General features: G+C 37.8%; 1 protein-coding gene across 6 annotated transcripts in view; it reads right to left on the bottom strand.

The window, feature by feature from the left end:
* LOC131433671 (polypyrimidine tract-binding protein 2) overlaps positions 1-15,504 on the bottom strand; it is a 728,003-nt gene that overhangs the window by 567,930 nt on the left and 144,569 nt on the right. For 3 of the 6 annotated variants that reach the window (XM_058600233.1, XM_058600259.1, XM_058600240.1), the window contains one exon: positions 8,452-9,350. The exons of the other annotated variants lie outside the window; for them this stretch is intronic. The gene's annotated coding sequence lies outside the window, so the exon portion shown is untranslated. The remainder of the gene's footprint in view (positions 1-8,451; positions 9,351-15,504) is intronic. 6 annotated transcript variants of the gene reach the window in all.

Genomic DNA, 15,504 nt, shown 5'->3' with positions numbered 1-15,504 from the left:
AACTGCCGAGTTTAGCACTAAGCAGTTCAATTTGAACTGCTCTGCACTGATGAGTCAAAGACGAAACGTAAAAATAATGAAAACGGTTATGTGCCCTAGCACAAAATTTGGCTAACCCCTAAATGAATTATACTCTCTCTTTTTTCAATGCGAAACGAAAATGCTTCGTCTCTCTTCGTTTCTTCTGGTGTCGGTCATTTACGAATGAGACAGTAAAATATTGAAAATGAGGCTGGTGGATTAGTTTCTCTCATTGAGAATGCGTGATAATTTTAAGCTCTGTGGACGATACTTTGATCAATATTTAAATTCTTTTTATTTTAAAATAAACGCATTTTGGACCCAGAAAAAACGAACCGAATGAAATTATACTCCCAATAATATTCCGTATTCCGGAGTGAAGTGATGGATCCATGTTTCATCCATTGTCACATATTGACGCAAAAAAACTGATTTATTTCTTATAAACATGACCAAACACTGTTCTAAATTGTTGTTTTTGATCGAGTGTGATTACAAGCGGCCCATATATTTATTTTATCATATTCTACTTGAACTTTCAACCAATTATATCGGGATCGAACACGAAAAATCTCCATAAATTTACTGCGCATTGCTGCGAGTAACAGCCAAATATTTGGTGTTAACCTCGGAGACACGAAGCTGCCTGCTGCAATCAGCCCATCACTTTCAATATTCATAACTAGCGCCTTCTGCTTGAACTAACCGTCGTCAGTCCGGAACAGCATCCAGTTAGTCAGTCAGTCAGTCAGTCAGTCAGTCCGTTCTCAGTCAAACACACTCACCGGCAACAGTCAGGGTGGACCCGAAACCGAATCCGAACCCGAACCGTAGCAATTTTGTTGTGCACCTCGTTTGGAAAACGATCACAATCAATTGCCTTAATTAACATACACTCACAGCCGGTCACCAGTTCTGTCGAGAGGTTGACAGACAATGCGGGACTAGAAGCTGGAGTCTCCTCCATTTTGTTCTCTTTCGAGCACTGTCGACTCCGAAGTTCTCGCTTCTCGCATATCCCGGAGGGTGCCAAACACTGTTAACTACACCAATCGAAATACGACATACATACAATCACTCTTTCTCTGTGTCTCTCTCGTCATAGTTTATTAAAGTCAATTGAACAATAAATAAGTTACGACGGACGACCGATGAATGCTGCACCCGTGTGCACTCGTCGTCGTCGTCGGCAGTGTCGTCGTTTGCCTTCAGAACAATGTCACGACCTTCTGATGCTGAGCTGTTCTGAGTAGTTTGGATGTTTAAGTAAATAAATTCTTTTGAATTTACTTGCAACGTGCAGAAATGTACGTACAAACGACAGTGTAGGGTGGCGTAGGACACACACACACTCACGGAACATTGACCTTAAAAATAGAGGAACACGGAACTGACGGACCACCATTTTTGATATTCACTTTCACTGACGTACTGTCCTGACTGGAGACAATGTTTAATCCAACGGAAAAAGATTTCCTAAGGTATTCAACTTAGCCCAGCTGACATTTTCCCTTTGTTAAGTTCCCGTTTCTGGACTGGGAACTGATTGCTTCTGCAAACACCACCCACTTGTCCGTGGAAGGCCAATAGGCAAATACTGTTTCCCGGTTAGTAGAAATCTTGCCGGCAGCCATTGTTTGATCTTAGTCCATTAGTCCAACCAACCGAGGTAACAATGATTGTGTTCATTGGCATCCAATCGGTTCTCATCCATCCCTACCTCCCCCCCACAACCCACATTTCCCCTTCGAAGGCTATTGATGTAGCCTGTCGATTGTGTGTGTTTGGTCAGAGAACTGGTCCGGCGGTCTTGAAGACCACCGTTACGGTCTCTGTATGTTTAGCGGTAATAATTTGTTGAGATATTGATGGATACGATGTGAACTCTGCCGCCAGGACCTCTCATCCTTCGGCCGTAGCTTGCTTTATTACAGCACAACACAGTAATGAGGTGAAAATCTAGTTCTGATTGGAAACTAGTCGTTCGTCTGGTCGTTCTGGATGCATTCCGAGTTGTTCTAGCATTAGTTTACCCTTTATTAATGGCATGAATGCAGCGGAACTATTCCATGATTGACTTCTCCTGTACACATTTTACCGTTGAATGTGTTTATTGGAGGAGCATTGAAAAATTTACAACCAACGTTCCAGCATTCCGATTCGGTTCGGTTTCTGGTATTGTTTAGTTCGAATGTGCATCAAAGTTCAATTGAACAGTTCTTTAGAGAGGAGATATCGGCATAGGGAGAGAAGTTATATTCTGGTAAATAACATAAATTTCAGTATTGTTTTGAATACAATACTGGAATGAATCGTCTAAGTAAACTTTGAAGGTACACAAAAATATTGTAAGTCATTCAAACCCCGCAAAGCTTGAGCCATTTAATATGCGGACACAAAAAACTGATTTTTTTCGAAACCATGTTAATGAATCTGACACGATTTGATTTGAGTAGAAGTAGTGGTAACCTGCCAAATCATGCCAAAACTTCGCAGGTCAATTGGAAGCTTTAATGTACTATAGAACACCCTTTTTTAAAGCTACTCCTGCAGGTAACGAAAATCAATTCTTTTTCTCCTAGTAACTGCAAATACCTTGCTAGATCACAAGCTTTTTTGCGAATTTATCGACGAAAACAAATATGAACCAGCTAGGATCATTCGGAGTGCGATGCGGTGTCCAAGTACTAAAAAGTCTAGTTTCAATGCGTATCAATCAACTTATAGTAAATTAATTGGTCGAAACAATTATTTTGAGTGATGCAGCCGTGCAGCTGTGTCAAGAGGTTGTTGATTAGTGAAAATTGTTAACAGTGTTATTAATTGAATAATGCTCAGTGGCGTCTCGTGACAAAATTCACGGGTTGAGCACTGATTATGTGGTATAATATCAGATATAACAGTACGTTGTGATTGAAAACTAAAGATTGAGAAAAGGATATTCGCTTGTATTTTTCAAGACAATAAAATAACTATATACTTTTGGATGGGAACTTATTTCGTAGCATCGATACATAAGGAGAATTCGGTTCTCTCTCAATAAAACCGCTGCGACGTTGCAACTGAAGCAGCACTGAAGGTGTGACAGAGAGAACAACCAATCTCAGAGCTGAGCTGAGTGATTCCTTTTCTTCTATGCAGTAATTTATGTGCACGGAAAAGACACTAACACTGCGACAAAAGATACTAATTTTAAGTTGGATGTATATGAAATCTGTGTAAATACACGCAGCTTCGGTGCACAAGTCAAAGTACTCGAGTTCACAAAGAATATGTGCATATTGTGCTGTGGATAAAAATCGCGAGCTGATTTCTTCGAATAAATAGAGATGGGAATGCAGTTAATTCCTTCAATTTGACCGGTTGTGCAGTGCACGAGGTGCACATGAGGACGAGACGCCACTGATAATGCTGATTTGCGAAATTTCAAAATGTTCAAGCGACGGAAACTGTGAATTTACCGCCCAAAACCAAACGATGTTAATCGATCAAAGCGCCATCTGTATATCATTGTCGGCGTTATCAGATTCAAGCATCGCAAAAAAATAGAATGTGGATGCTGTGCCAAGACAGTAAAATCTGAAAAAAATTTTCCGCGAGAGTGGTGTGTCATCTTGCAGTTACAGTTTCGTAAAGATATTTCATATTTTTATTATTTACAATGCCTAATTATATTTTTCTTTACTAAAAATTGGCCTATACTAAACTGCGTCGATTATTCGGGGAAAGTTTGATGAATGGATATATTTTTCTTCAAATCATGTTTAACTAGGACGTATGTAAATGCACTGAAGACTTTTTTTCACGAGGGATACCCACCGCATAACTTAGAAAATCCGCGTAAGACAAAACGCGGAGCTTTGGAAATCAGTGTAAAAAATCGCGTAACAAAACCGGAAACTGAAGAAATTTTCTTTCTTGCCAAATATCGTAGAAATTCTTGAATCGTCCAAAAAACGTTTTTTTTTAAATAATCGACATTGTGACTTTGTGAATTTCGATGCCAAATATTTTAGAAATTCATGAAAAGTTGAAATATGGTGTAAATAAAAAAAAAACAATTATTTGAAAAAAAAAAATGACTTTGGTACTGCGTAACTTTGGAAATCAGCGTAGAAAAAACGTAGAAAAAATGTCTTAGAAATGCATGGAACGTCTAGATCTGGTGTAATATAAAAAAAGTCTGATTTCACGTCGATCTCCCCTATAATATTTGAGAGTCAACTGAATAATATTTAAAATTGCTCAAATATTGTTAGCATTCTACGTTTGTAGATACGATATAACAATTTTTCGATCCATTTTACCCATATTCTGTACATTTCGTCTTCGACTCGTCGGTATCAAGCGGTTCAAACTGATCGGCTGGTGCACCTTAGCAGTTACAATTGAACTGTTAATCATACACAAATTTTGATCCCTATTGGGCTACAGTTTTGTTATGTTATATTTTATTATAAAAACATAAGTTTCATTGTATGCTATTTTTATACGACTTTTTAGGCGAATTTTCAAAGTTATGCGGTTATTTTAATGCGAATTTTCAACGATATCCGTTTTTTTTAAGGCGAATTTTTGAACTTTTCCGGATTGTTTTCATGCGAATTTTCAAATATATAAGGTTTTCTTTTTTCGTGTTATAAATGCAAGAATCGTCGAAATCTAGAATTACCTACAAACAAAATCAAGGTGACTCTAGAGGCCTTGAAAACTAAAAAAATGTTTAAGGTAACACCAGGACTAAGACGTTTCATGCATATCTAAGACGAAACAATAAGTAGCCTTTCGTGCACTCGGTCGAATTCAAGGAATTAATTGCATCCTTAAATGCATTCAAATTATATATTCTCTATTCGATCAAAACAGGTCGGGTGGTACCGAATATAAAATAATGAGTGGTTTTATCCAGAGCCCAATATGCTCAAATTCATCCTAAGTTTCTTGTGCTTTCAGGTCAATAACAGCCAAACGATCTTTTCATATCACATTACCAAAATTTGTTGTTCTCGTTAGTCTCGTTTTGCTCTGTGAGAACTTCTATGCATACCTTCAAAAGAGGCTTTAGTGTCTCATGCTTATGGCAGTTGATAACAAATTGCTGTCTCAGTCGCAACGTCGCAGCGGTTTTATTGATCTATTAGCTAGACGTGAAGATTATATCGCTAATACGAAATAAGTTTTATAAATTCGCATGAAAAAACACAGAAACTGTGAAAATTAGCACACAAAACGCATAAATTTGAACATTGCCATAAAAACCGCATAGTTTTGAAAAGAAAGTTCGTACGAAAAAGTCACAATAAAACCGTATAAAAAAACGTCAATAAAATAACTATACAAAAAGTGGACGGGTATAGCTTGAGAGTTAGTCGATCCATTTCACGTAGCCCACCTGGGTTCGATTCCCAGCCCCGCACAAAGGGTCAACAATTTTTTCTAGCCTAAAGGGGCGAATGACTGTAAGGCTAAAACCTTTATAACTTTAAAAAATTTGATTTCGGTCGACGTTTTTGGAAATATTTTTCGAAATAACACCCGATCTCGACGTTTCAGGATTTTGAAAAAAAACATTTGGCAAAATTTCCTTAGTTTTGCGTTTCTTAAGCGAATTTTTCATAATAATGCGGTTTTTTAATGCAAGTTGAGTGTATCTCTTTGAACATTCTGAACGATTTCCTTGGCGAGTGCGTATCCCATCGACGCAAAAAAATGATAATCTGAAAGGGCTAAATCTGATGAGTAAGACGCATGCGATAGCTAGCACGTCGCATCTTCAAAAATCTGCTTCCACATCGGTTACAGATTGTGAGACGGAGCATTGTGATAAAAAAGTATCACTTTCCTCTGTTTGATATTAGCATTGTTTTAAAGCGATTTTTTAGGCGAGTTTCAGAGTTATGCATTTTTTTATGCGAATTTTCAGAGTTATGCGGTTATTTTAATGCGAATTTTCATCGATATCCGTTTTTTGAAGGCGACTTTTTGAAGTTTTCTGGATTGTTTTCATGCGAATTTTCAAATATATAAGGTTTTCTTTTTTCGTGTTATAAATGCAAGAAACGTCGAAATCTAGAATTACCTACAAACAAAATAAAGGCGACTCTAGGGGCCCTGAAAACTAAAAAAATGTTTAAGGTAACACCAGGAATAAGACGTTTCATGCATATCTAAGACGAAACAAGAAGTAGCCTTTCGTCCACTCGGTCGAATTGAAAGAATTATTTGCATCCTTAAATGCATTCAAATTATATATTCTCTATTCGATTAAAACAGGTCGGATGGTACCGAATATAAAATCATGAGTGATTTTGTCCAGAGCCCAATATGCTCAAATTCATCCTAAGTTTCTTGTGCTTTCAGGTCGATAACAGCTAAACGATCTTTTCATATCACATTACCAAAATTTGTTGTTCTCGTTACTCTCGGTTTACTCTGTGAGAACTTCTATGCATACCTTCAGGAGAGGCTTTAGTGTCTCATGCTTATGGCAGTTGATAACAAATTGCAGTCTCAGTCGCAACGTCGCAGCGGTTTTATTGATCAACTTGCTAGACGTGAAGATTATATCGCTAATACGAAATAAGTTTCATAAATTCGCATGAAAAAAACACAGAAACTGTTAAAATTAGCACAAAAAACGCATAAATTTGAACATTGCCACAAAAACCGCATAGTTTTGAAAAGAAAGTTCGTACGAAAGTCACAATAAAACCGTATAAATAACGTCATTAAAATGTCTATAAAAAAGGGGACGGGTTTGATGGTCAGCCGATGCCTTTCACGTAGCTCACCTGGATTCGATTCCCAGCCCCGCACATAGGGTCAAAACGTTTTTCTGGCCCGAAGAGGCGAATGACCGTAAGGTTAAAACCTCTATAACTATAAAAAAAATTGATTACGGTCAACATTTTTCGAAATAACACCAGATCGCAACGTTTAAGGATTTTGAAAAAACATTTGGCAAAATTTCCTTAGTTTTGCGTTTTTTAAGCGAATTTTTCATAGTAATGCGGCTTTTTAATGGAAGTTGAATGTATCTCTTTTGACATTCTGAACGATTTCCTTGGCGACGCAAATAGGTGATAATCTGAAAGGGCTAAATCTGATGAGTAAGCCGCATGCGATAGCACTTCCAATCTTCCTAAATCTGTTCCCGCATCGATTACAAATTGTGAGACGGAGCATTGTGATAAAAGAGTATCACTTTCCTCTGTTTGGTGTCAGGACTCAGGCCCGTTCCCAGGATTTCGTTTCGGGAGGGGCCCAAAGATTAAAAAAATAATGTTACTGAAGATTGCTGATATTGCTAATTCTCGGTGTGCCTTTTACGGGTGTTTTTAACAGACACTTCAAACTTTTCCACTGGAACTGTTATTGTATTACATTTCTTTTCGTTTACTGTCTTGTTATTTCTGTAACACATGTCTGAGACCTTCTAAATAATTATTTATCTGTTTTTGATTTCGGGAGGGGCCAGGGTCCGAAACCGAAACTGAATTAAATGTGAACACCAAACTGGTAAGACACTGTTCAGCGTTTTAATACAAAGCTTTACTGATGGCTGCGACGTTTCGGTTCGAAGACAAGGGGATTCCTATGTCGAAACGTTGGATCGATTAAACCAATACAGGTTTCAATTCATACCATTTTGCTGAGCTAAAATTTTGTCGTTTGAGGCTTTCTTACAAATATTTATCTAGCGATAGCGGAGAAACGAAACGAATTTTCTCAGCTATCGCTAGATAAATATTTGTAAGAAAAGCATTATTTTATTAAGAAGATCAAACTGAATAAGGTTTTATTTTATTTTTGAATCTCAGTTCAACGACAGTGGAGAAAACTGATTCTGCGTTTGGCAACAATGGCAATTTTCCTGGAAATGTAAATTGTCTCTTAATGAGATATTTTAGAGAATAACAAAATATTGTTCATATTTGCTTTCGAAGAGGTTTTTCAATATTTAAATGGTATAAAATTATATTCTTCGAGCCTGATTCCACGCAGAAAAAGATAAGTTGACAATTTATTATCAACTTGTTAAAATGTTTTTTACTATACATTTTAACAAGACAATAATAAATTACGACGAATTAAACTAATAAATGAAAGCTGCGCAAAAGTAATCGTACAGTCGGGACTCGAACCCGTTTCTGCGGTAACTTTTTCGCAGTTTTCATTCCATAGTTGAATTCGTAAGTCATTTATTCCGATCTATTTTCTCGTTAGATACTGATAAAATTTAAAAAGATAAGTTATTCAGCAAGAATGCAATGGATCAGAAAGTTTCAATATTTAACAAAAATCAAATAACCTTCCAGTTTGTGATATTATCACCCATAACGGAAGGAAGGGTTTGAAGCACACATGAAAAGAAAACCTTAAACTGGAAAGGAAAAGGATCGGGAAAAACCTTAACCAATTAGCGCTTACCCAAGTTTAGCAAAATTTGCACATATATGTGCTGGAAACACTGGAACAAATGGATGCAGGCGGTATTCCACACAACACTGGAAAATTAGAACAACCGAATAGAAGCTTGGGTTGTTCCGTGCACTAGTTTTCGTTTTCTTTCTTTTTTTAAAATTTGTTGCTTATGTTTCGCTATTGAACAATTGTAGGCGAAGAGTTTTTCTTTTGCTTTCTCTCTCTCTCTTCACGATAGATTGCACTGGTTTTCTTTCTCTTTCCGTCGCTCAAATCACAAATTTTCTCCTACTAGGAGGGGGGTTTGAACTTTTCGGACCGTCTCACACACGCACTTAAAAGGCCTTTTCGATCGGTGGTTTCCCTTCGTGTTGGTAGAAGACAACTTTACGTTGTTTAGGAATATCAATAGAAATTTCAGCTAAAACAATTCGCTATTTTCTTTCAAGTTCTTCTGTGACACTATCTTCCCTGAAGCCTTCGTTTTTTTTCTACCGACGAAAAGTTCACAACACAACAAAACTTTCCCTTTCAAATCCGGTTTAGCTTTTTGTTTTCTCCCGGGATCGGAAAATTTCACTTTCGACGACCTGGTCCTGAACGAAACGGAAATTAACTTTTTTTTTCTTCACTCTCTTTCTCTCTATCCTCTTTCCTTGCTTTTCCCTGCCCGGGAATGATTGTCGATTGCAACCGAAGGGACGGTCGGGTGGTTGATTGGTTGTTGGGCGATCGGTTGGTTGATTGGTCAATCGATCGATCGGGTTCGATCGATTAGATGGTGGCAGAGACAGGACAAAACGAGACACGGGTACTGACCCGTTCAACGGACTGGTGTTTTAGGCAGCTTGTCGCAGAAAGGATTTTAGGGTGGACTCGCTTTTCCGAAAGTACGCTTAGAACTGCTGCAAGTAGAAGAAAAAATTGGACATTGGATTGGCGAATCGTCAGAATCATCATCGGAACGGAGGAGCTGAACGAGGATCATGATGGAAGGGGTATGAGAGTGCGAGTAATTCGATTTACAAATTTGGATCCAGGAGGCGATCGGTGCAGGTTGGTGGTTCTGTGTTGGTTGAGATGATTGTGGAAGTGTTTTCTTTTGAATGTTGATCAAAAGACATATAGAAGAAAACAAGAAAAAGAGAAGTAAGAAGATGTAGCGAAGCTGGGTTTTTATTTCGGTTCTCGAATAGCCGAAATCGAAAAAATCCAAAGCGGTAAGAATGAGTAGTTGTTCTGGTTGAGGCGAGGCGATGGGCTGGAATGCAAACTGGGAAGAAAATGAAGAAAATGCACCACACAGACAAAGATACGAAAAAGTTGAAGGAAGATAGAGAAGCAAGAAAACCGGGTACAGGCTCCGACCGATGCACATGATTATTATGGTGATAGCAGGAGTAAAAAGAAAGACGAAAAATTAGCACAGGTGGTTGAAGTGTGTTGAGGTCAGCGCGCGCAGTCAGTTCGAATTGCTCATGCGAGTGTGTTTGTGTGTACGAATTTTACAGCCACTGCTGCCGTTGGTAGTGAAACCGATTCGCGAAACAGTTTAAATGATAAAATTAGTGATAGCGAAGACGAGACGGGATAAGTCAAGGTTAGAAGGGTAATTTTGGTTCGCAAAGGCGAAACTCTAACAAGACCACAAGCAGACAGGGAAAAAAGCAAGAGTAAAAACGAGTATGATGAACACAGAGAGAAAGAGAGAGAGAAAGACAGAAAGAGTTAAGGTAATAGTTATGAGCTAAGAGAGATGCTAAGACATATACATAATAATGTTTACATAATAAATACAAATTGAGTATGATGTAGTTACAACTCAGTGTTTTGCATTTGGCTTAGAATGAGATAGAAAACAGTGCAATCTAGAGAGCTTAGTTTCGTGAAGCAAATACAGAGATACAAAATTATAACGTTAGCAAACGATCAGTTTTGAACGAAAAAAAAGTTTTAATACCGTTAGACATAAAATTGTGAGAATATAAAAATTTATAACAGCCCTTTCTGTGGACTAGTTGAAGTACTTTTTTGTTGGAAACGCTCATTTATTTCTTTTACTGTGATGTAATATACGATTAACGTGTATCAGTTGTATGTTTAAGTCGACCTAAAAATAAAATTTGAACATGGTGTTACTTACCACTAGTTATAGGAAAACACTAATACAAAATGTACTTGTTCCACCAGTTTTTGGCTTTAAATTTCTACAAGCTTTTCATGCAATCGAAAATGTATGTATAATAGATAACTAAATCAATGATTTTTTTTTTTTGTAAATAAATAAAAGGATTAGAAGTAGCTAACATTACCACTACAATGCACAACAGTTCCGGTGAAACAGCTAGTGCAACTTAGCAATTCAGTTTGAGTCCGCTAAGCAAATGTGACAAGTTTCCTCTATTGATGTATATCTTCATCAAAACCTGTGATTTTAGAACAACAGTTATATCTACATTGGAAACAGTTGATGGTAATCATTCTTTCTGTGAAATCGTCAAGATTCTTGTGGTTTACACGCCATTAGGTTCCGTATGGTATCTTCAGATAGGTCTGCGATGACGATTCTCCATGTTTTCTTGGAATCATCGATAGTTTCGAACATGTTTAGCTCACTATCTTAGTTTCGATGAGTTCTCGCTCAACTAGAACCCAGTAGTTCTCTATTAGGTTTGAGAATTTGATTACATAATTTTGGTGTAAAGCTTCTTAGTACGACGTTTTGCAGTGAAATTTTACTTGTCATCGCCGTTACTCTTCTTTTCAACTTTGTACGCCCTCTAGTTGATTTTATGTGCGTATAATTTGGACTTCCCAACATTGCGAGCCACATTCCGCACAGAGATTGGGATTCTTTTCATTGATGGCTACCACCTTCTTGTCCATTTGTTTTTTTTTCAGTTCCCGATTTATTCCACTTTCAACCTTCGAATTCACAGGCAAGCGCTGATGATCTGATTTGCTAGCATAAAACGCAATACTCCTCGGTAGTTTTAGTATTTGAATTTTGCTTCCGTCTGTAAAAAAACATGCGTAGATGCACATCCACTGGATTCGTCGTCATTTTACTGAATGTCAACATGTTGTACCATCAGATAAAGTGGGAAATTTCAGCTGTCACAAAAGTGAAAAGGTTTCAGCGACGTTTCAAAGTCTACACTTAACGAAGAGTGTCCGAAGTTTAACGTAGACAGACTTTAGTGCAGGGTCAACTTGGGAGAACGAATAAATGTCAATACATGTGATTTTTTTGCTCCATAAGATGGTACTTACGTGACTTTTGCTATTCTGAATGCTTAGTGTAGGTTTTTGTATTGGTTTTACTTCAAGGGTGTTTCCACGGAGAAACCTTTTTTGATACACACCATCAGTTCTAAGGTTTCTGCTTTCTATTTTGGATATATTTTAAAAATTCATTTCTTAAAACACCTACCGTGAAATCATTTCTTGTATCCATTATGATTTAGCAAACATTTTTGGTATTGTTGTATCCTTTCTTACTGGGTATTGCACCTGGAAAATTCATCGATTCAGATGAATAAAAATGGATAGGTAATATCAGAGACATAACCGCATTGAACAGAACTGCCAAGCTGTATCCAGTCTTTTATGTTTATATTAATTTTTCCTATTGAAATGGTTGCAGAGGACAAAGAAATTTAGACTTCAGTTTAACTTTGATTCGATTTTTCATGATTTTTTTTTCGCAAAGATAATCCGATAAGTGACATAATCGGCAAACCAAACTACTGTGTATCAACTCAATTTTCTCGGAGGTGGCTACAACGATTCAAGCTAACTAAAGTTGAATTTGAAAGCTACGATGTGACTACAGAACAAGCTTAAAAAGGGTAATGGCGAACACTTCCGATTCCGGAAGTTAATCGTAAAAGTGGCGTAACCGACAAACAGCACATTTTCTAGGCGATGGCTGAACCGAATCAGACAAACTGAGACTCGTTTGAAAGCTACGACAACGTGACCACGGATCGAGGATGAATAGATCATGGCGAACACATTCGATTCCGTACATATAACGGAATAAAGGACGTAACCGATAAATTGCACTGTTTACTCTGGAATGAAGCAACCAATTCCGACATACTTGGGCTCGATTGAATGCAGCAAAAGGTCTGATACTGTTGGTTCCGGAATTGTGACGCTAGGACCGTGTTTTGATTGAACGTGGTCTCAACTTGTTCATTAGTATTAACGAAAAGTTAGACGATTTGCATTCCGAATTAGCCAACTAAACATAAGTGGCGTGGGTGGTGATAAGTAGATGGTTGCAAGTTTGAATAATTGAAGCAATTATGAAATGTAAATCGGTGCTAGGGATTACCGTTCAAGAAGTCGTTAATGTGTTGAGTCTTTCGCAAACCCCAGTACCGTGCACCGGAAACTATTAAGCAATTTAGCAATTTGGGGGAGAACTGAAGCAATTACGGTAACGTCACCGACCGAGGGACGGAACGGGTTCTCATTAGTAAACGTTCTCACCAGTTTTATCAAGCGGAAAACGTGAAAACCGCACGCATAATTGCTAATGAAAGACATTCCGACGTTGGCAATGGTCTACCCAAGGGAGATTATCGCGACAAAAATAACGCACAATTGTGAAATAATTATAACAAACCAGCCCACCCACCATCGCCCGGTCACCGCCCCCAGTATCAGCACGAAGATGAAGAATATTAACAAGAGCAGATAATTGTAAAAATTCAAATAAATTGCCATTCTTCGCGATGGTTTTATGTGACAAATTAATGACCCGAGCCGATGATGGCCGTTTGGTACGTTCGTTGGGCGTTGTGGACATCCTCAGGGGTAGGCAGGTCCAAAGGCGAGAGAGTTAATTGTTTGTTTGGCTAGTAAATTAGTACAGTTGAAAGGGTGATTCAGGTGGCGCCTAGTGATTTCATTTAATCACACGTTTGTGTGTGGCAACTGACTGGGAGCTTAAAAATTCAGTAATCGTACATCGAAAGCGTCAAAAGAGCTTCCACCGTTTTGAAGGTATTAATCACCAAACGTTCGGTCCTCGCTGATGGATGAGTATTTTGGAACACGTGTGGGAGTGATCTCCGAAATCCCCAGTTTGATTAATTACCTTCTCGAATGTTTCGTCATCCATTATTTCAACTCCCTTACTTTCTGATGCGGTGCAGTACCCATTCCTTCCCTCCTGACTCGCGGAAACAACCGCTACGCTGGATGATATCGAACCAGCGTTGCCAGATTGTCGCAATATAAATGGCGCAGTTTTTAACCGGACGAAAAAAGTTTAGAAAGCACTTGAATCTTCGTTCTTTCTAGACGAAGCGCTAACAGTATTGTATACTCCAGAAAACTTCTAGATCTACGTGTGATTAAATCAACAACTACAGATGCCTTGCTAAATCATTACCTAGAAAACAAAATGAAGTGGGGTTGAAATTAAATGGATTTCAAAAGATTTCCAACGGTTACAATCAGTTTCAAAGGATCGACTTTCAAGCCTAAAACGTGATTTTTCAATAGTCATTCAAAAACACTTGAATATGAAGTATTCCGACAATTTTTATATTGACTTCCGAGTGCTTTTTTCTAATTTAATATAAATTAGCAAGGAATCTGACTTTCCAAATCAGTCTGCAGAACATTCTGCTAGTTTTATGTTTCGTCTTCGACTAATCAATGCATTAGCCGTTCATGTTGAACTGCCAATGCTATCTAGTGGTTCAACTTAAACCACTAAAAATCCTTTTTAATCCACCTGGTGTTGTGATAATACCTTTCTATATCTATTTAAATAGTCTCATTGAAAGATTTGTAAGGAGCAATGAAGAAAATTCCTAAAATTGATGGATTTTCCATGGCATTTAGGTGTAATAGGTTTCCGAATGACAACATCGAGTCATAGAGAAGGAAGCGAGTTATATAATTGTGAGTCCAATAGTAGTTAATAAACTACAAGGGTTATCCCAATGGGGCTGTTCGAACTGTTGACGTAGGACTACACAACTATGTGTCAAAATCATTGTGAATTTTTGTTCTTAATAGTCAGGTAGCAGATTTTAGTGATGCAGCTATACTTATTAGTATCTAGGCGAAATACCCTTTTTAAAATACTTCTAGAATTTTGCATTCCCTGAAAAGGAACGTTTAGGTAATTACAGGTGCTGATCACGATCATCCAGCACTCGGTGATCAAGGTCATCCAGTGTTTTTCTCGAATGCGAAGTAGACTTCAGACGAATGTTTACCTCTCGTGCGAAGTGAGTGGCGTATACCATAAATTTGCAGAAGGTCGACTTGCAGATCAACTCAGTAACCCTCTCTGAGGCATTACCGAATCGCACATAATGCAAATACTAATTTTAGATTAATGAAATGGCTTTGTTTAAATAGTAATGCGTCTATGCTATAAAAAATGCCAAAGTGAACTTCTGTATACCCAAGTGTCGTCTCTGTTAGGGAAAGTCACTATAAAGGCTAGGAAAAGAATAAATGCTAGTAAAATAATGAAATGCATGAAATGTCAAAATCTAGTGTTATCCAGAATTTTTGTTAAGTCCCCTCTGACTTTTTTTTTCAAAAAAGAAAGGCGGGTGGGTAATGTCAGAGACATAACTGGATGTCGTGAATACGAAAACAACTGACATGTTCCTTAACACTTTCGAATATCAATTAGTTGATCAATTGAATGCATTATGCAAGCATTCCCCTTTTTCACATTTTTCGCAAAAACAAAGAAGGCTTCACTTGATCTCGATTATTGTGAATTTCACACAGCGAAAAGTGCACCAATCTAATCAAACTGTTCTAGATTTGCACTAAACTGAGGATTTGCGAAAAAGAAATCCTAATAGTTCTTCAGAAAACTTTTAGAGCCATCAGAACGGCTGATTTTGTGTGATGCTCTCCACCGTTGTCTCCTTTTCGTTGTTTTTTCACCAATGCAAACGACTGGCAGCTGTGACGTAATCGCTCTTGTCGGAAGCGATATTAGCTTTGCAAACGACACATAATACATGTGCTCGCAGTGACGATATAATCCAAACTGATCCAATTTTTGTT

Source organism: Malaya genurostris, chromosome 1 (genome assembly GCF_030247185.1).
Source record: "Malaya genurostris strain Urasoe2022 chromosome 1, Malgen_1.1, whole genome shotgun sequence".
Lineage (NCBI taxonomy): Eukaryota > Metazoa > Arthropoda > Insecta > Diptera > Culicidae > Malaya > Malaya genurostris.
Note: the sequence above shows the minus strand (reverse complement) of the source record. Positions and strands in the feature narration are given on the sequence as shown.